This window comes from Stenella coeruleoalba (assembly GCF_951394435.1).
Source record: "Stenella coeruleoalba genome assembly, contig: scaffold_50, whole genome shotgun sequence".
NCBI lineage: Eukaryota > Metazoa > Chordata > Mammalia > Artiodactyla > Delphinidae > Stenella > Stenella coeruleoalba.
In genome coordinates, this window is record NW_027645987.1 from 646,479 (window position 1) to 669,274 (window position 22,796).

The 22,796-nt window shown below is 43.9% G+C and overlaps 1 long non-coding RNA gene across 13 annotated transcripts in view; it reads right to left on the reverse strand.

Annotated features, from left to right (window-relative positions):
* LOC307181410 overlaps positions 1-22,796 on the reverse strand; it is a 1,574,020-nt gene that overhangs the window by 479,617 nt on the left and 1,071,607 nt on the right. The gene's annotated exons all lie outside the window — the stretch shown is intronic.

Below are 22,796 nucleotides of genomic sequence, written 5' to 3' on the forward strand. Positions count from 1 at the left end.
GTCTCAGTTTTCCTCCCCTGGTACTCGGGTGCAACATTCCAGACGCTTTACTAACACTCTCCCCACTTGGAGAGTCAGTCCCTTTAACCTCCTGTTTCTCCCAGTTTGCAATTTCTGCGGAAGATGAACAGGAATAGAGAGAACCAATGAGAGGCTAGCTGGAGGTGTCTGGACGGGCAAATTTAACTCTCATTTCCCACCAGGAAGAGGAATTAACCAAAGGCTCAGCATGCCGGGCCGGAACCAGATTAGGGCCTGAGGCCATCCTGCGGTGTTGTGGCCAGGTCACAAGAAAGAGAGTTGAGGAAAGGAGCTCAGGGACACTGTAATTCACAAACCTGCAGAGTTATAAATGACAGCTATCGTCCAAAAATAGACTGAAGTAAGGCTGCCAAGAGGACTTGAAAGCGGGGCAGAATTGCAGGAAACCGATTTCAGGAGGTAGACTGGAATTGCATTGAAAGCACAGGAGAAGAGGCAGAACGTCCACAATGATGCACTTGGCCAAAAAGGGCGTATGCGTTTTTTCCTGAATATATTCAGGAAAAAACGCATACGCCCTTTTTGGCCAACCAAGCAAGCTTGCAAAGGAAATCTGCACTACAATGAAGTCTCACTTCCCCCTGGTCAAAAGGGCCATCCGAAAAAAGTGTAAAATCCAGAAAGGCAACAGGCCATTGAGAACTGGGAGCCTTGTTATGCTGATGGGCGGGATGTAAATTGCCAACAGACACTTGGGAGAAGTGTATGGTGTTTCCTGAAACATCTAAAAAACAAAGCAACAGAGCCTAGGGCACTTCCACTTATGGTCCTATAGCTTAGGGAAAATAAATCAAAAAGACACAGCCACCCCAAAGTTTGGAACGGCTCTGTTTACAAGAACCTCGTTTACAGTACAAGTTCAACATCGCAGAAAGTGAAAAATGGATAAAGAACTTGTTGTACTTACGTACAATGCAGTATCACTCAACAATGAAATCTATGTCATCAGGCCCATAGCAGCATAATGAGTAGATTCAGGTACGATGATTCTAACTGAAATAAGTCACACAGAAAAAGAAACATCATAAGATATCAGTAATACACGGAATGTAAACTTGGCTACACAGGAACTGAATTCCAAAACAGAACAGGTTCTCAAATTTAGAAAACCAACTTATGCTTGCTTAAGGGGAAAGGTGAGTTGGGTTGCTGCATAAAACCAGAGATTGAAATGAGCACAGATAAAGTTCCTTAAGCCAAATATGGAATAGACAAGAGCTACTCCTTGCTCAACGAAATGGACTCAACACCGCATATTAAACGCCTAAGAATGTACCTGACTAGTAAGTATCTTAAAACCTATGGATTGCTATGTCTCCGAAAGAGAATCAAGCATGTGTACAGGGGCATAAACGCAGCAGTGATAGGATTGGAGAGGTTTGGTGAGCAAATGAAGACTCTTTGAAGTCATACTGCATGGTACCCATTCCACGGGTTTCAACTACCCAGGTTTTAGGTATTCTTCCTTCAGCTAAAACATGCATGTGGAACCCAGAGTATGATCAACCATGTGATCGGGAGACGTGTTCAAATATGTCTCAGTTTTCCTCCCCTGGTACTCGGGTGCAACATTCCAGACGCTTTACTAACACTCTCCCGACTTGGAGAGTCAGTCCCTTTAACCTCCTGTTTGGTCCAGTTTGCAATTTCTGCGGAAGATGAACAGGAATAGCGAGAACCAATGAGAGACTAGCTGGAGGTGTCTGGACGGGCAAATTTAACTCTCATTTCCCACCAGGAAGAGGAAATAACCAAAGGCTCAGCGTGCCGTGCCGGAACCAGATTAGGGCCTGAAGCCATCCTGCGGTGTTGCGGCCAGGTCACAAGAAAGCGAGTTGAAGAAAGGAGCTCAGGGGCACTGTAATTCACAAACCTGCAGAGTTATAAATGACAGCTATCGTCCAAAAATAGACTGAAGTAAGGCTGCCAAGAGGACTTGAAAGCGGGGCAGAATTGCAGGAAACCGATTTCAGGAGGTAGACTGGAATTGCATTGAAAGCATAGGAAAAGAGGCAGAACGTCCACAATGATGCACTTGGCCAAAAAGGGCGTATGCGTTTTTTCCTGAATATATTCAGGAAAAAACGCATACGCCCTTTTTGGCCAACCAAGCAAGCTTGCAAAGGAAATCTGCACTACAATGAAGTCTCACTTCCCCCCGGTCAAAAGGGCCATCTGAAAAAAGTGTAAAATCCAGAAAGGCAGGACAGGCCATGGAGAACTGGGAGCCTTGTTATGCTGATGGGCGGGATGTAAATTGCCAACAGACACTCGGGAGAAGTGTATGGTGTTTCCTGAAACATCTAAAAAACAAAGCAACAGAGCCTACGGCACTGCCACTTATGGTTCTATAGCTTAGGGAAATTAAAATCAAAAAGACACAGCCACCCCAAAGTTTGGGACGCCTCTGTTTACAAGAACCTCGTTTACAGTACAAGTTCAACATTGCAGAAAGTGAAAAATGGATAAAGAAGTTGTGGTATTTACTTACAAAGCAATATCACTCAGCAATGAAATCTATGTCATCAGGCCCTTAGCATCACAATGAGTGGATTCAGGTATGATGATTCTAACTGAAATAAGTCACACAGAAAAAGAAACATCATAAGATATCAGTAATACACGGAATGTAAACTTGGCTACACAGGAACTGAATTACAGAACAGAACAGGGTCTCAAATTTAGAGAACCAACTTATGCTTGCTTAAGGGTAAAGGTGAGTTGGGGTGCTGCATAAAACCAGAGATTGAAATGAGCACAGATAAAGTTCCTTAAGTCAAATATGGAATAGACAAGAGCTACTCCTTGCTCAACGAAATGGACTCAACACCCCATATTAAACGCCTAAGAATGTACCTGACTAGTAAGTATCGTAAAACCTATGGATTGCTATGTCTCCAAAAGAGAATCAAGCATGTGTACAGGGGCATAAACGCAGCAGTGATAGGATTGGAGAGGTTCGGTGAGCAAATGAAGACCCTTTGAAGTCATACTGCATGGTACCCATTACACGGGTCTCAACTCTCCAGGTTTAAGGTATTCTTCCTTCAGCTAAAACATGCATGTGGAACCCAAGTATGATCAACCATGTGAACGGGAGACGTGTTCAAATATGTCTCAGTTTTCCTCCCCTGGTACTCGGGTGCAACATTCCAGACGCTTTACTAACACTCTCCCCACTTGGAGAGTCAGCGCCTTTAACCTCCTGTTTGGCTCAGTTTGCAATTTCTGCGGAAGATGAACAGGAATAGCGAGAACCAATGAGAGACTAGCTGGAGGTGTCTGGACGGGCAAATTTAACTCTCATTTCCCACCAGGAAGAGGAAATAACCAAAGGCTCAGCGTGCCGTGCCGGAACCAGATTAGGGCCTGAAGCCATCCTGCGGTGTTGCGGCCAGGTCACAAGAAAGCAAGTTGAAGAAAGGAGCTCAGGGGCACTGTAATTCACAAACCTGCAGAGTTATAAATGACAGCTATCGTCCAAAAATAGACTGAAGTAAGGCTGCCAAGAGGACTTGAAAGCGGGGCAGAATTGCAGGAAACCGATTTCAGGAGGTAGACTGGAATTGCATTGAAAGCATAGGAAAAGAGGCAGAACGTCCACAATGATGCACTTGGCCAAAAAGGGCGTATGCGTTTTTTCCTGAATATATTCAGGAAAAAACGCATACGCCCTTTTTGGCCAACCAAGCAAGCTTACAAAGGAAATCTGCACTACAATGAAGTCTCACTTCCCCCCGGTCAAAAGGGCCATCTGAAAAAAGTGTAAAATCCAGAAAGGCAACAGGCCATTGAGAACTGGGAGCCTTGTTATGCTTATGGGCGGGGTGTAAATTGCCAACAGACACTTGGGAGAAGTGTATGGTGTTTCCTGAAACATCTAAAAAACAAAGCAACAGAGCCAAGGGCACTTCCACTTATGGTCCTATAGCTTAGGGAAATTAAAATCAAAAAGACACAGCCACCCCAAAGTTTGGAACGGCTCTGTTTACAAGAACCTCGTTTACAGTACAAGTTCAACATCGCAGAAAGTGAAAAATGGATAAAGAAGTTGTGGTATTTACTTACAAAGCAATATCACTCAGCAATGAAATCTGTGTCATCAGGCCCTTAGCAGCACAATGAGTGGATTCAGGTATGATGATTCTAACTGAAATAAGTCACACAGAAAAAGAAACATCATAAGATATCAGTAATACACGGAATGTAAACTTGGCTACACAGGAACTGAATTACAGAACAGAACAGGGTCTCAAATTTAGAAAACCAACTTTTTCTTGCTTAAGGGTAAAGGTGAGTTGGGGTGCTGCATAAAACCAGAGATTGCAATGAGCACAGATAAAGTTCCTTAAGCCAAATATGGAATAGACAAGAGCTACTCCTTGCTCAACGAAATGGACTCAACACCGCATATTAAACGCCTAAGAATGTTCCTGACTAGTAAGTATCTTAAAACCTATGGATTGCTATGTCTCCAAAAGAGAATCAAGCATGTGTACAGGGGCATAAACGCAGCAGTGATAGGATTGGAGAGGTTCGGTGAGCAAATGAAGACCCTTTGAAGTCATATTGCATGGTACCCATTACACGGGTTTCAACTCTCCAGGTTTAAGGTATTCTTCCTTCAGCTAAAACATGCATGTGGAACCCAAGTATGATCAACCATGTGAACGGGAGACGTGTTCAAATATGTCTCAGTTTTCCTCCCCTGGTACTCGGGTGCAACATTCCAGACGCTTTACTAACACTCTCCCCACTTGGAGAGTCAGTCCCTTTAACCGCCTGTTTGGCCCAGTTTGCAATTTCTGCGGAAGATGAACAGGAATAGCGAGAACCAATGAGAGACTAGCTGGAGGTGTCTGGACGGGCAAATTTAACTCTCATTTCCCACCAGGAAGAGGAAATAACCAAAGGCTCAGCGTGCCGTTGCGGAACCAGATTAGGACCTGAAGCCATCCTGCGGTGTTGCGGCCAGGTCACATGAAAGCGAGTTGAAGAAAGGAGCTCAGGGGCACTGTAATTCACAAACCTGCAGAGTTATAAATGACAGCTATTGTCCAAAAATAGACTGAAGTAAGGCTGCCAAGAGGACTTGAAAGCGGGGCAGAATTGCAGGAAACCGATTTCAGGAGGTAGACTGGAATTGCATTGAAAGCATAGGAAAAGAGGCAGAACGTCCACAATGATGCACTTGGCCAAAAAGGGCGTATGCGTTTTTTCCTGAATATATTCAGGAAAAAACGCATACGCCCTTTTTGGCCAACCAAGCAAGCTTGCAAAGGAAATCTGCACTACAATGAAGTCTCACTTCCCCCCGGTCAAAAGGGCCATCTGAAAAAAGTGTAAAATCCAGAAAGGCAGGACAGGCCATGGAGAACTGGGAGCCTTGTTATGCTGATGGGCGGGATGTAAATTGCCAACAGACACTCGGGAGAAGTGTATGGTGTTTCCTGAAACATCTAAAAAACAAAGCAACAGAGCCTAGGGTACTTCCACTTATGGTCCTATAGCTTAGGGAAATTAAAATCAAAAAGACACAGCCACCCCAAAGTTTGGAACGGCTCTGTTTACAAGAACCTCGTTTACAGTACAAGTTCAACATCGCAGAAAGTGAAAAATGGATAAAGAAGTTGTGGTATTCACTTACAAAGCAATATCACTCAGCAATGAAATCTGTGTCATCAGGCCCTTAGCAGCACAATGAGTGGTTTCAGGTATGATGATTCTAACTGAAATAAGTCACACAGAAAAAGAAACATCATAAGATATCAGTAATACACGGAATGTAAACTTGGTTACACAGGAACTGAATTACAGATCAGAACAGGGTCTCATATTAGAAAACCAACTTCTTCTTGCTTAAGGGTAAAGGTGAGTTGGGGTGCTGCATAAAACCAGAGATTGAAATGAGCACAGATAAAGTTCCTTAAGCCAAATATGGAATAGACAAGAGCTACTCCTTGCTCAACGAAATGGACTCAACACCCCATATTAAACGCCTAAGAATGTACCTGACTAGTAACTATCTTAAAACCTATGGATTGCTATGTCTCCAAAAGAGAATCAAGCATGTGTACAGGGGCATAAACGCAGCAGTGATAGGATTGGAGAGGTTCGGTGAGCAAATGAAGACCCTTTGAAGTCATATTGCATGGTACCCATTCCACGGGTTTCAACTACCCAGATTTAAGGTATTCTTCCTTCAGCTAAAACATGCATGTGGAACCCAAGTATGATCAACCATGTGAATGGGAGACGTGTTCAAATATGTCTCAGTTTTCCTCCCCTGGTACTCGGGTGCAACATTCCAGACGCTTTACTAACACTCTCCCCACTTGGAGAGTCAGTCCCTTTAACCTCCTGTTTGGCCCAGTTTGCAATTTCTGCGGAAGATGAACAGGAATAGCGAGAACCAATGAGAGGCTAGCTGGAGGTGTCTGGACAGGCAAATGTAACTCTCATTTCCCACCAGGAAGAGGAATTAACCAAAGGCTCAGCGTGCCGTACTGGAACCAGATTAGGGCCTGAAGCCATCCTGCGGTGTTGCGGCCAGGTCACAAGAAAGCTAGTTGAAGAAAGGAGCTCAGGGGCACTGTAATTCACAAACCTGCAGAGTTATAAATGACAGCTATCGTCCAAAAATACACTGAAGTAAGGCTGCCAAGAGGACTTGAAAGCGGGGCAGAATTGCAGGAAACCGATTTCAGGAGGTAGACTGGAATTGCATTGAAAGCATAGGAAAAGAGGCAGAACGTCCACAATGATGCACTTGGCCAAAAAGGGCGTATGCGTTTTTTCCTGAATATATTCAGGAAAAAACGCATACGCCCTTTTTGGCCAACCAAGCAAGCTTGCAAAGGAAATCTGCTCTACAATGAAGTCTCACTTCCCCCCGGTCAAAAGGGCCATCTGAATAAAGTGTAAAATACAGAAAGGCAGGACAGGCCATGGAGAACTGGGAGCCTTGTTATGCTGATGGGCGGGATGTAAATTGCCAACAGACACTCGGGAGAAGTGTATGGTGTTTCCTGAAACATCTAAAAAACAAAGCAACAGAGCCTAGGGCACTGCCACTTATGGTCCTATAGCTTAGGGAAATTAAAATCAAAAAGACACAGCCACCCCAAAGTTTGGGACACCTCTGTTTACAAGAACCTCATTTACAGTACAAGTTCAACATCGCAGAAAGTGAAAAATGGATAAAGAACTTGTGGTACTTACGTACAATGCAGTATCACTCAGCAATGAAATCTATGTCATCAGGCCCGTAGCAGGATAATGAGTAGATTCAGGTACGATGATTCTAACTGAAATAAGTCACACAGAAAAAGAAACATCATAAGATATCACTAATACACGGAATGTAAACTTGGCTACACAGGAACTGCATTCCAAAACAGAAGAGGGTCTCAAATTTAGAAAACCAACTTATGCTTGCTTAAGGGGAAAGGTGAGTTGGGGTGCTGCATAAAACCAGAGATTGAAATGAGCACAGATAAAGTTCCTTAAGCCAAATATGGACTAGACAAGAGCTACTCCTTGCTCAACGAAATGGACTCAACACCCCATATTAAACGCCTAAGAATGTACCTGACTAGTAAGTATCTTAAAACCTATGGATTGCTATGTCTCCAAAAGAGAATCAAGCGTGTGTACAGGGGCATAAACGCAGCAGTGATAGGATTGGAGAGGTTCGGTGAGCAAATGAAGACCCTTTGAAGTCATATTGCATGGTACCCATTCCACGGGTCTCAACTCTCCTTGTTTAAGGTATTCTTCCTTCAGCTAAAACATTCATGTGGAACCCAGAGTATGATCAAGCATGTGAACGGGAGACGTGTTCAAATATGTCTCAGTTTTCCTCCCCTGGTACTCGGGTGCAACATTCCAGACGCTTTACTAACACTCTCCCGACTTGGAGAGTCAGTCCCTTTAACCTCCTGTTTGGCCCAGTTTGCAATTTCTGCGGAAGATGAACAGGAATAGCGAGAACCAATGAGAGACTAGCTGGAGGTGTCTGGACGGGCAAATTTAACTCTCATTTCCCAACAGGAAGAGGAATTAACCAAAGGCTCAGCATGCCGGGCCGGAACCAGATTAGGGCCTGAAGCCATTCTGCGGTGTTGCGGCCAGGTCACAAGAAAGCGAGTTGAAGAAAGGAGCTCAGGGGCACTGTAATTCACAAACCTGCAGAGTTATAAATGACAGCTATCGTCCAAAAATAGACTGAAGTAAGGCTGCCAAGAGGACTTGAAAGCGGGGCAGAATTGCAGGAAACCGATTTCAGGAGGTAGACTGGAATTGCATTGAAAGCATAGGAGAAAAGGCAGAACGTCCACAATGATGCACTTGGCCAAAAAGGGCGTATGCGTTTTTTCCTGAATATATTCAGGAAAAAACGCATACGCCCTTTTTGGCCAACCAAGCAAGCTTGCAAAGGAAATCTGCACTACAATGAAGTCTCACTTCCCCCCGGTCAAAAGGGCCATCTGAAAAAAGTGTAAAATCCAGAAAGGCAGGACAGGCCATGGAGAACTGGGAGCCTTGTTATGCTGATGGGCGGGATGTAAATTGCCAACAACCACTCGGGAGAAGTGTATGGTGTTTCCTGAAACATCTAAAAAACAAAGCAACAGAACCTAGGGCACTTCCACTTATGGTCCTATAGTTTAGGGAAATTAAAATCAAAAAGACACAGCCACCCCAAAGTTTGGAACGGCTCTGTTTACAAGAACCTCGTTTACAGTACAAGTTCAACATCGCAGAAAGTGAAAAATGGATAAAAAAGTTGTGGTATTTACTTACAAAGCAATATCACACAGCAATGAAATCTGTGTCATCAGGCCCTTAGCAGCACAATGAGTGGATTCAGGTATGATGATTCTAACTGAAATAAGTCACACAGAAAAAGAAACATCATAAGATATCAGTAATACACGGAATATAAACTTGGCTACACAGGAACTGAATTACAGAACAGAACAGGGTCTCAAATTTAGAAAACCAACTTATTCTTGCTTAAGGGTAAAGGTGAGTTGGGGTGCTGCATAAAATGAGAGATTGAAATGAGCACAGATAAAGTTCCTTAAGCCAAATATGGAATAGACAAGAGCTACTCCTTGCTCAACGAAATGGACTCAACACCCCATATTAAACGCCTAAGAATGTACCTGAGTTGTAAGTATCTTAAAACCTATGGATTGCTATGTCTCCGAAAGAGAATCAAGCATGTGTACAGGGGCATAAACGCAGCAGTGATAGGATTGGAGAGGTTCGGTGATCAAATGAAGACCCTTTGAAGTCATATTGCATGGTACCCATTCCACGGGTTTCAACTACCCAGGTTTAAGGTATTCTTCCTTCAGCTAAAACATGCATGTGGAACCTAGAGTATGATCAACCATGTGATCAGGAGACGTGTTCAAATATGTCTCAGTTTTCCTCCCCTGGTACTCGGGTGCAACATTCCAGATGCTTTACTAACACTCTCCCCACTTGGAGAGTCAGTCCCTTTAACCTCCTGTTTGGCCCAGTTTGCAATTTCTGCGGAAGATGAACAGGAATAGCGAGAACCAATGAGAGGCTAGCTGGAGGTGTCTGGACGGGCAAATTTAACTCTCATTTCCCACCAGGAAGAGGAATTAACCAAAGGCTCAGCATGCCGTCCCGGAACCAGATTAGGGCCTGAAGCCATCCTGTGGTGTTGCGGCCAGGTCACAAGAAAGCGAGTTGAAGAAAGGAGCTCAGGGGCACTGTAATTCACAAACCTGCAGAGTTATAAATGACAGCTATCGTCCAAAAATAGACTGAAGTAAGGCTGCCAAGAGGACTTGAAAGCGGGGCAGAATTGCAGGAAACCGATTTCAGGAGGTAGACTGGAATTGCATTGAAAGCATAGGAAAAGAGGCAGAACGTCCGCAATGATGCACTTGGCCAAAAAGGGCGTATGCGTTTTTTCCTGAAAATATTCAGGAAAAAACGCATACGCCCTTTTTGGCCAACCAAGCAAGCTTGCAAAGGAAATCTGAACTACAATGAAGTCTCACTTCCCCCCGGTCAAAAGGGCCATGTGAAAAAAGTGTAAAATCCAGAAAGGCAGGGCAGGCCATGGAGAACTTGGAGCCTTGTTATGCTGATGGGCGGGATGTAAATTGCCAACAGACACTCGGGAGAAGTGTATGGTGTTTCCTGAAACATCTAAAAAACAAAGCAACAGAGCCTAGGGCACTGCCACTTATGGTCCTATAGCTTAGGGAAATTAAAATCAAAAAGACACAGCCACCCCAAAGTTTGGGACGCCTCTGTTTACAAGAACCTCATTTACAGTACAAGTTCAACATCGCAGAAAGTGAAAAATGGATAAAGAAGTTGTGGTATTTACTTACAAAGCAATATCACTCAGCAATGAAATCTGTGTCATCAGGCCCTTAGCAGCACAATGAGTGGATTCAGGTATGATGATTCTAACTGAAATAAGTCACACAGAAAAAGAAACATCATAAGATATCAGTAATACATGGAATGTAAACTTGGCTACACAGGAACTGAATTACAGAACAGAACAGGGACTCAAATTTAGAAAAACAACTTATGCTTGCTTAAGGGTAAAGGTGAGTTGGGGTGCTGCATAAAACCAGAGATTGAAATGAGCACAGATAAAGTTCCTTAAGCCAAATATGGAATAGACAAGAGCTACTCCTTGCTCAACGAAATGGACTCAACACCGCATATTAAACGCCTAAGAATGTACCTGACTTGTAAGTATCTTAAAACCTATGGATTGCTATGTCTCCAAAAGAGAATCAAGCATGTGTACAGGGGCATAAACGCAGCAGTGATAGGATTGGAGAGGTTCGGTGAGCAAATGAAGACCCTTTGAAGTCATATTGCATGGTACCCATTCCACGGGTTTCAACTACCCAGGTTTAAGGTATTCTTCCTTCAGCTAAAACATGCATGTGGAACCTAGAGTATGATCAATCATGTGATCGGGAGACATGTTCAAATATGTCTCAGTTTTCCTCCCCTGGTACTCGGGTGCAACATTCCAGACGCTTTACTAACACTCTCCCGACTTGGAGAGTCAGTCCCTTTAACCTCCTGTTTGGCCCAGTTTGCAATTTCTGCGGAAGATGAACAAGAATAGCGAGAACCAATGGAGACTAGCTGGAGGTGTCTGGACGGGCAAATTTAACTCTCATTTCCTACCAGGAAGAGGAATTAACCAAAGGCTCAGCGTGCCATGCCAGAACCAGATTAGGGCCTGAAGCCATCCTGCGGTGTTGCGGCCAGCTCACAAGAAAGCGAGTTGAAGAAAGGAGCTCAGGGGCACTGTAATTCACAAACCTGCAGAGTTATAAATGACAGCTATCGTCCAAAAATAGACTGAAGTAAGGCTGCCAAGAGGACTTGAAAGCGGGGCAGAATTGCAGGAAACCGATTTCAGGAGGTAGACTGGAATTGCATTGAAAGCATAGGAAAAGAGGCAGAACGTCCACAATGATGCACTTGGCCAAAAAGGGCGTATGCGTTTTTTCCTGAATATATTCAGGAAAAAACGCATACGCCCTTTTTGGCCAACCAAGCAAGCTTGCAAAGGAAATCTGCACTACAATGAAGTCTCACTTCCCCCCGGTCAAAAGGGCCATCTGAAAAAAGTGTAAAATCCAGAAACGCAGGACAGGCTATGGAGAAATGGGAGCCTTGTTATGCTGATGGGCGGGATGTAAATTGCCAACAGACACTCGGGAGAAGTGTATGGTGTTTCCTGAAACATCTAAAAAACAAAGCAACAGAGCCTAGGGCACTTCCACTTATGGTCCTATAGCTTAGGGAAATTAAAATCAAAAAGACACAGCCACCCCAAAGTTTGGGACGCCTCCGTTTACAAGAACCTCGTTTACCGTACAAGTTCAATATCACAGAAAGTGAAAAATGGATAAAGAACTTGTGGTACTTACGTACAATGCAGTATCACTCAGCAATGAAATCTATGTCATCAGGCCCGTAGCAGCATAATGAGTAGATTCAGGTACGATGATTCTAACTGAAATAAGTCACACAGAAAAAGAAACATCATAAGATATCACTAATACACGGAATGTAAACTTGGCTACACAGGAACTGCATTCCAAAACAGAACAGGGTCTCAAATTTAGAAAACCAACTTATGCTTGCTTAAGGGGAAAGGTGAGTTGGGGTGCTGCATAAAACCAGAGATTGAAATGAGCACAGATAAAGTTCCTTAAGCCAAATATGGACTAGACAAGAGCTACTCCTTGCTCAACGAAATGGACTCAACACCCCATATTAAACGCCTAAGAATGTACCTGACTAGTAAGTATCTTAAAACCTATGGATTGCTATGTCTCCAAAAGAGAATCAAGCGTGTGTACAGGGGCATAAACGCAGCAGTGATAGGATTGGAGAGGTTCGGTGAGCAAATGAAGACCCTTTGAAGTCATATTGCATGGTACCCATTCCACGGGTCTCAACTCTCCTTGTTTAAGGTATTCTTCCTTCAGCTAAAACATTCATGTGGAACCCAGAGTATGATCAAGCATGTGAACGGGAGACGTGTTCAAATATGTCTCAGTTTTCCTCCCCTGGTACTCGGGTGCAACATTCCAGACGCTTTACTAACACTCTCCCGACTTGGATAGTCAGTCCCTTTAACCTGCTGTTTGGCCCAGTTTGCAATTTCTGCGGAAGATGAACAGGAATAGCGAGAACCAATGAGAGACTAGCTGGAGGTGTCTGAACGGGCAAATTTAACTCTCATTTCCACCAGGAATAGGAATTAACCAAAGGCTCAGCTTGCCGGGCCGGAACCAGATTAGGGCCTGAAGCCATTCTGCGGTGTTGCGGACAGGTCACAAGAAAGCGAGTTGAAGAAAGGAGCTCAGGGGCACTGTAATTCACAAACCTGCAGAGTTATAAATGACAGCTATCGTCCAAAAATAGACTGAAGTAAGGCTGCCAAGAGGACTTGAAAGCGGGGCAGAATTGCAGGAAACCGATTTCAGGACGTAGACTGGAATTGCATTGAAAGCATAGGAAAAGAGGCAGAACGTCCACAGTGATGCACTTGGCCAAAAAGGGCGTATGCGTTTTTTCCTGAATATATTCAGGAAAAAACACATACGCCCTTTTTGGCCAACCAAGCAAGCTTGCAAAGGAAATCCTCACTACAATAAAGTCTCACTTCCCCCCGGTCAAAAGGGCCATCTGAAAAAAGTGTAAAATCCAGAAAGGCAACAGGCCATTGAGAACTGGGAGCCTTGTTATGCTGATGGGCGGGATGTAAATTGCCAACAGACACTCCGGAGAAGTGTATGGTGTTTCCTGAAACATCTAAAAAACAAAGCAACAGAGCCTAGGGCACTTCCACTTATGGTCCTATAGCTTAGGGAAATTAAAATCAAAAAGACACAGCCACCCCAAAGTTTGGAACGGCTCTGTTTACAAGAACCTCGTTTACAGTACAAGTTCAACATTGCAGAAAGTGAAAAATGGATAAAGAACTTGTGGTACTTACGTACAATGCAGTATCACTCAGCAATGAAATCTATGTCATCAGGCCCGTAGCAGCATAATGAGTAGATTCAGGTACGATGATTCTAACTGAAATAAGTCACACAGAAAAAGAAACATCATAAGATATCAGTAATACACGGAATGTAAACTTGGCTACACAGGAACTGAATTCCAAAACAGAACAGGTTCTCAAATTTAGAAAACCAACTTATGCTTGCTTAAGGGGAAAGGTGAGTTGGGGTGCTGCATAAAACCAGAGATTGAAATGAGCACAGATAAAGTTCCTTAAGCCAAATATGGAATAGACAAGAGCTACTCCTTGCTCAACAAAATGGACTCAACACCGCATATTAAACGCCTAAGAATGTACCTGACTAGTAAGTATCTTAAAACCTATGGATTGCTATGTCTCCGAAAGAGAATCAAGCATGTGTACAGGGGCATAAACGCAGCAGTGATAGGATTGGAGAGGTTCGGTGAGCAAATGAAGACCCTTTGAAGTCATATTGCATGGTACCCATTCCACGGGTTTCAACTACTCAGGTTTTAGGTATTCTTCCTTCAGCTAAAACATGCATGTGGAACCCAGAGTATGATCAACCATGTGATCGGGAGACGTGTTCAAATATGTCTCAGTTTTCCTCCCCTGGTACTCGGGTGCAACATTCCAGACGCTTTACTAACACTCTCCCCACTTGGAGAGTCAGCGCCTTTAACCTCCTGTTTGGCCCAGTTTGCAATTTCTGCGGAAGATGAACAGGAATAGCGAGAACCAATGAGAGGCTAGCTGGAGGTGTCTGGATGGGCAAATTTAACTCTCATTTCCCAACAGGAAGAGGAAATAACCAAAGGCTCAGCGTGCCGTGCCGGAACCAGATTAGGGCCTGAAGCCATCCTGCGGTGTTGCGGCCAGCTCAAAAGAAAGCGAGTTGAAGAAAGGAGCTCAGGGGCACTGTAATTCACAAACCTGCAGAGTTATAAATGACAGCTATCGTCCAAAAATAGACTGAAGTAAGGCTGCCAAGAGGACTTGAAAGCGGGGCAGAATTGCAGGAAACCGATTTCAGGAAGTAGACTGGAATTGCATTGAAAGCATAGGAAAAGAGGCAGAACGTCCACAATGATGCACTTGGCCAAAAAGGGCGTATGCGTTTTTTCCTGAATATATTCAGGAAAAAACGCATACGCCCTTTTTGGCCAACCAAGCAAGCTTGCAAAGGAAATCTGCACTACAATGAAGTCTCACTTCCCCCCGGTCAAAAGGGCCATCTGAAAAAAGTGTAAAATCCAGAAAGGCAGGACAGGCCATGGAGAACTGGGAGCCTTGTTATGCTGATGGGCGGGATGTAAATTGCAAACAACCACTAGGGAGAAGTGTATGGTGTTTCCTGAAACATCTAAAAAACAAAGCAACAGAACCTAGGGCACTTCCACTTATGGTCCTATAGTTTAGGGAAATTAAAATCAAAAAGACACAGCCACCCCAAAGTTTGGAACGGCTCTGTTTACAAGAACCTCGTTTACAGTACAAGTTCAACATCGCAGAAAGTGAAAAATGGATAAAGAAGTTGTGGTATTTACTTACAAAGCAATATCACACAGCAATGAAATCTGTGTCATCAGGCCCTTAGCAGCACAATGAGTGGATTCAGGTATGATGATTCTAACTGAAATAAGTCACACAGAAAAAGAAACATCATAAGATATCAGTAATACACGGAATGTAAACTTGGCTACACAGGAACTGAATTACAGAACAGAACAGGGTCTCAAATTTAGAAAACCAACTTATTCTTGCTTAAGGGTAAAGGTGAGTTGGGGTGCTGCATAAAATGAGAGATTGAAATGAGCACAGATAAAGTTCCTTAAGCCAAATATGGAATAGACAAGAGCTACTCCTTGCTCAACGAAATGGACTCAACACCCCATATTAAACGCCTAAGAATGTACCTGACTTGTAAGTATCTTAAAACCTATGGATTGCTATGTCTCCGAAAGAGAATCAAGCATGTGTACAGGGGCATAAACGCAGCAGTGATAGGATTGGAGAGGTTCGGTGAGCAAATGAAGACCCTTTGAAGTCATATTGCATGGTACCCATTCCACGGGTTTCAACTACCCAGGTTTAAGGTATTCTTCCTTCAGCTAAAACATGCATGTGGAACCTAGAGTATGATCAACCATGTGATCAGGAGACGTGTTCAAATATGTCTCAGTTTTCCTCCCCTGGTACTCGGGTGCAACATTCCAGACGCTTTACTAACACTCTCCCCACTTGGAGAGTCAGTCCCTTTAACCTCCTGTTTGGCCCAGTTTGCAATTTCTGCGGAAGATGAACAGGAATAGCGAGAACCAATGAGAGGCTAGCTGGAGGTGTCTGGACGGGCAAATTTAACTCTCATTTCCCACCAGGAAGAGGAATTAACCAAAGGCTCAGCATGCCGTCCCGGAACCAGATTAGGGCCTGAAGCCATCCTGCGGTGTTGCGGCCAGGTCACAAGAAAGCGAGTTGAAGAAAGGAGCTCAGGGGCACTGTAATTGACAAACCTGCAGAGTTATAAATGACCGCTATCGTCCAAAAATAGACTGAAGTAAGGATGCCAAGAGGACTTGAAAGCGGGGCAGAATTGCAGGAAACCGATTTCAGGAGGTAGACTGGAATTGCATTGAAAGCATAGGAAAAGAGGCAGAACGTCCACAATGATGCACTTGGCCAAAAAGGGCGTATGCGTTTTTTCCTGAATATATTCAGGAAAAAACGCATACGCCCTTTTTGGCCAACCAAGCAAGCTTGCAAAGGAAATCTGCACTACAATGAAGTCTCACTTCCCCCCGGTCAAAAGGGCCATCTGAATAAAGTGTAAAATACAGAAAGGCAGGACAGGCCATGGAGAACTGGGAGCCTTGTTATGCTGATGGGCGGGATGTAAATTGCCAACAGACACTCGGGAGAAGTGTATGGTGTTTCCTGAAACATCTAAAAAACAAAGCAACAGAGCCTAGGGCACTGCCACTTATGGTCCTATAGCTTAGGGAAATTAAAATCAAAAAGACACAGCCACCCCAAAGTTTGGGACGCCTCTGTTTACAAGAACCTCATTTACAGTACAAGTTCAACATCGCAGAAAGTGAAAAATGGATAAAGAAGTTGTGGTATTTACTTACAAAGCAATATCACTCAGCAATGAAATCTATGTCATGAGGCCCTTAGCATCACAATGAGTGGATTCAGGTATGATGATTCTAACTGAAATAAGTCACACAGAAAAAGAAACATCATAAGATATCACTAATACACGGAATGGAAACTTGGCTACACAGGAACTGAATTCCAAAACAGAACAGGTTCTCAAATTTAGAAAACCAACTTATGCTTGCTTAAGGGGAAAGGTGAGTTGGGGTGCTGCATAAAACCAGAGATTGAAATGAGCACAGATAAAGTTCCTTAAGCCAAATATGGAATAGACAAGAGCTACTCCTTGCTCAACGAAATGGACTCAACACCGTATATTAAACGCCTAAGAATGTACCTGACTAGTAAATATCGTAAAACCTATGGATTGCTATGTCTCTGAAAGAGAATCAAGCATGTGTACAGGGGCATAAACGCAGCAGTGATAGGATTGGAGAGGTTCGGTGAGCAAATGAAGACCCTTTGAAGTCATATTGCATGGTACCCATTACACGGGTCTCAACTCTCCAGGTTTAAGGTATTCTTCCTTCAGCTAAAACATGCATGTGGAACCCAAGTATGATCAACCATGTGAACGGGAGACGTGTTCAAATATGTCTCAGTTTTCCTCCCCTGGTACTCGGGTGCAACATTCCAGACGCTTTACTAACACTCTCCCCACTTGGAGAGTCAGCACCTTTAACCACCTGTTTGGCCCAGTTTGCAATTTCTGCGGAAGATGAACAGGAATAGCGAGAACCAATGAGAGGCTAGCTGGAGGTGTCTGGACGGGCAAATTTAACTCTCATTTCCCACCAGGAAGAGGAAATAACCAAAGGCTCAGCGTGCCGTACCGGAACCAGATTAGGGCCTGAAGCCATCCTGCGGTGTTGCGGCCAGCTCAAAAGAAAGCGAGTTGAAGAAAGGAGCTCAGGGGCACTGTAATTCACAAACCTGCAGAGTTATAAATGACAGCTATCGTCCAAAAATAGACTGAAGTAAGGCTGCCAAGAGGACTTGAAAGCGGGGCAGAATTGCAGGAAACCGATTTCAGGAGGTAGACTGGAATTGCATTGAAAGCATAGGAAAAGAGGCAGAACGTCCACAATGATGCACTTGGCCAAAAAGGGCGTATGCGTTTTTTCCTGAATATATTCAGGAAAAAACGCATACGCCCTTTTTGGCCAACCAAGCAAGCTTGCAAAGGAAATCTGCACTACAATGAAGTCTCACTTCCCCCCGGTCAAAAGGGCCATCTGAAAAAAGTGTAAAATCCAGAAAGTCAGGACAGGCCATGGAGAACTGGGAGCCTTGTTATGCTGATGGGCGGGATGTAAATTGCCAACAGACACTCGGGAGAAGTGTATGGTGTTTCCTGAAACATCTAAAAAACAAAGCAACAGAACCTAGGGCACTTCCACTTATGGTCCTATAGCTTAGGGAAATTAAAATCAAAAAGACACAGCCACCCCAAAGTTTGGAACGGCTCTGTTTACAAGAACCTCGTTTACAGTACAAGTTCAACATCGCAGAAAGTGAAAAATGGATAAAGAAGTTGTGGTATTTACTTACAAAGCAATATCACTCAGCAATGAAATCTGTGTCATCAGGCCCTTAGCAGAACAATGAGTGGATTCAGGTATGATGATTCTAACTGAAGTAAGTCACACAGAAAAAGAAACTTCATAAGATATCAGTAATACACGGAATGGAAACTTGGCTACACAGGAACTTAATTACAGAACAGAACAGGTTCTCAAATTTAGAAAACCAACTTATGCTTGCTTAAGGGTAAAGGTGAGTTGGGGTGCTGCATAAAACCAGAGATTGAAATGAGCACAGATAAAGTTCCTTAAGTCAAATATGGAATAGACAAGAGCTACTACTTGCTCAACGAAATGGACTCAACACCGCATATTAAACGCCTAAGAATGTAACTGACTAGTAAGTATCTTAAAACCTATGGATTGCTATGTCTCCGAAAGAGAATCAAGCATGTGTACAGGGGCATAAACGCAGCAGTGATAGGATTGGAGAGGTTCGGTGAGCAAATGAAGACCCTTTGAAGTCATATTGCATGGTACCCATTTCACGGGTCTCAACTCTCCAGGTTTAAGGTATTCTTCCTTCAGCTAAAACATGCATGTGGAACCCAAGTATGATCAACCATGTGAACGGGAGACGTGTTCAAATATGTCTCAGTTTTACTCCCCTGGTACTCGGCTGCAACATTCCAGACGCTTTACTAACACTCTCCCCACTTGGAGAGTCAGCACCTTTAACCTCCTGTTTGGCCCAGTTTGCAATTTCTGCGGAAGATGAACAGGAATAGCGAGAACCAATGAGAGACTAGCTGGAGGTGTCTGGACGGGCAAATTTAACTCTCATTTCCCACCAGGAAGAGGAAATAACCAAAGGCTCAGCGTGCCGTGCCGGAACCAGATTAGGGCCTGAAGCCATCCTGCGGTGTTGCGGCCAGGTCACAAGAAAGCGAGTTGAAGAAAGGAGCTCAGGGGCACTGTAATTCACAAACCTGCAGAGTTATAAATGACAGCTATCGTCGAAAAATAGACTGAAGTAAGGCTGCCAAGAGGACTTGAAAGCGGGGCAGAATTGCAGGAAACCGATTTCAGGAGGTAGACTGGAATTGCATTGAAAGCATAGGAAAAGAGGCAGAACGTCCACAATGATGCACTTGGCCAAAAAGGGCGTATACGTTTTTTCCTGAATATATTCAGGAAAAAACGCATACGCCCTTTTTGGCCAACCAAGCAAGCTTGCAAAGGAAATCTGCACTACAATGAAGTCTCACTTCCCCCCGGTCAAAAGGGCCATCTGAAAAAAGTGTAAAATCCAGAAAGGCAGGACAGGCCATGGAGAACTGGGAGCCTTGTTATGCTGATGGGCGGGATGTAAATTGCCAACAACCACTTGGGAGAAGTGTATGGTGTTTCCTGAAACATCTAAAAAACAAAGCAACAGAACCTAGGGCACTTCCACTTATGGTCCTATAGCTTAGGGAAATTAAAATCAAAAACACACAGCCACCCCAAAGTTTGGGACGCCTCTGTTTACAAGAACCTCGTTTACAGTACAAGTTCAACATCGCAGAAAGTGAAAAATGGATAAAGAAGTTGTGGTATTTACTTACAAAGCAATATCACTCAGCAATGAAATCTGTGTCATCAGGCCCTTAGCAGCACAATGAGTGGATTCAGGTATGATGATTCTAACTGAAATAAGTCACACAGAAAAAGAAACATCATAAGATATCACTAATACACGGAATGTAAACTTGGCTACACAGGAACTGAATTACAGAACAGAACAGGGTCTCAAATTTAGAAAACCAACTTATGCTTGCTTAAGGGTAAAGGTGAGTTGGGGTGCTGCATAAAACCAGAGATTGAAATGAGCACAGATAAAGTTCCTTAAGTCAAATATGGAATAGACAAGAGCTACTCCTTGCTCAACGAAATGGACTCAACACCGCATATTAAACGCCTAAGAATGTACCTGACTAGTAAGTATCTTAAAACCTATGGATTGCTATGTCTCCGAAAGAGAATCAAGCATGTATACAGGGGCCTAAACGCAGCAGTGATAGGATTGGAGAGGTTCGGTGAGCAAATGAAGACCCTTTGAAGTCATATTGCATGGTACCCATTACACGGGTCTCAACTCTCCAGGTTTAAGGTATTCTTCCTTCAGCTAAAACATGCATGTGGAACCCAGAGTATGATCAACCATGTGATCGGGAGACGTGTTCAAATATGTCTCAGTTTTCCTCCCCTGGTACTCGGGTGCAACATTCCAGACGCTTTACTAACACTCTCCCGACTTGGAGAGTCAGTCCCTTTAACCTCCTGTTTGGCCCAGTTTGCAATTTCTGCGGAAGATGAACAGGAATAGCGAGAATCAATGAGAGACTAGCTGGAGGTGTCTGGACGGGCAAATTTAACTCTCATTTCCCACCAGGAAGAGGAATTAACCAAAGGCTCAGCATGCCGGGCCGGAACCAGATTAGGGCCTGAAGCCATCCTGCGGTGTTGCGGCCAGGTCACAAGAAAGCGAGTTGAAGAAAGGAGCTCAGGGGCACTGTAATTCACAAACCTGCAGAGTTATAAATGACAGCTATCGTCCAAAAATAGACTGAAGTAAGGCTGCCAAGAGGACTTGAAAGCGGGGCAGAATTGCAGGAAACCGATTTCAGGAGGTAGACTGGAATTGCATTGAAAGCATAGGAAAAGAGGCAGAACGTCCACAATGATGCACTTGGCCAAAAAGGGCGTATGCGTTTTTTCCTGAATATATTCAGGAAAAAACGCATACGCCCTTTTTGGCCAACCAAGCAAGCTTGCAAAGGAAATCTGCACTACAATGAAGTCTCACTTCCCCCCGGTCAAAAGGGCCATCTGAAAAAAGTGTAAAATCCAGAAAGGCAACAGGCCATTGAGAACTGGGAGCCTTGTTATGCTGATGGGCGGGATGTAAATTGCCAACAGACACTCAGGAGAAGTGTATGGTGTTTCCTGAAACATCTAAAAAACAAAGCAACAGAACCTAGGGCACTTCCATTTATGGTCCTGTAGCTTAGGGAAATTAAAATCAAAAAGACACAGCCACCCCAAAGTTTGGGACGCCTCCGTTTACAAGAACCTCCTTTACCGTACAAGTTCAATATCACAGAAAGTGAAAAATGGATAAAGAACTTGTGGTACTTACGTACAATGCAGTATCACTCAGCAATGAAATCTATGTCATCAGGCCCGTAGCAGCATAATGAGTGGATTCAGGTATGATGATTCTAACTGAAATAAGTCACACAGAAAAAGAAACATCATAAGATATCAGTAATACACGGAATGTAAACTTGGCTACACAGGAACTGCATTCCAAAACAGAACAGTGTCTCAAATTTAGAAAACCAACTTATGCTTGCTTAAGGGGAAAGGTGAGTTGGGGTGCTGCATAAAACCAGAGATTGAAATGAGCACAGATAAAGTTCCTTAAGCCAAATATGGAATAGACAAGAGCTACTCCTTGCTCAACGAAATGGACTCAACACCCCATATTAAACGCCTAAGAATGTACCTGACTAATAAGTATCTTAAAACCTATGGATTGCTATGTCTCCAAAAGAGAATCAAGCGTGTGTACAGGGGCATAAATGCAGCAGTGATAGGATTGGAGAGGTTCAGTGAGCAAATGAAGACCCTTTGAAGTCATATTGCATGGTACCCATTACACGGGTCTCAACTCTCCAGGTTTAAGGTATTCTTCCTTCAGCTAAAACATGCATGTGGAACCCAGAGTATGATCAACTATGTGAACGGGAGACGTGTTCAAATATGTCTCAGTTTTCCTCCCCTGGTACTCCGGTGCAACATTCCAGACGCTTTACTAACACTCTCCCCACTTGGAGAGTCAGCGCCTTTAACCTCCTGTTTGGCCCAGTTTTCAAATTCTGCGGAAGATGAACAGGAATAGCGAGAACCAATGAGAGGCTAGCTGGAGGTGTCTGGACGGGCAAATTTAACTCTCATTTCCCACCAAGAAGAGGAATTAACCAAAGGCTCAGCGTGCCGGGCCGGAACCAGATTAGGGCCTGAAGCCATCCTGCGGTGTTGCGGCCAGGTCACAAGAAAGCGAGTTGAAGAAAGGAGCTCAGGGGCACTGTAATTCACAAACGTGCAGAGTTATAAATGACAGCTATCGTCCAAAAATAGACTGAAGTAAGGCTGCCAAGAGGACTTGAAAGCGGGGCAGAATTGCAGGAAACCGATTTCAGGAGGTAGACTGGAATTGCATTGAAAGCATAGGAAAAGAGGCAGAACGTCCACAATGATGCACTTGGCCAAAAAGGGCGTATGCGTTTTTTCCTGAATATATTCAGGAAAAAACGCATACGCCCTTTTTGGCCAACCAAGCAAGCTTGCAAAGGAAATCTGCACTACAATGAAGTCTCACTTCCCCCCGGTCAAAAGGGCCATCTGAAAAAAGTGTAAAATCCAGAAAGGCAGGACAGGCCATGGAGAACTGGGAG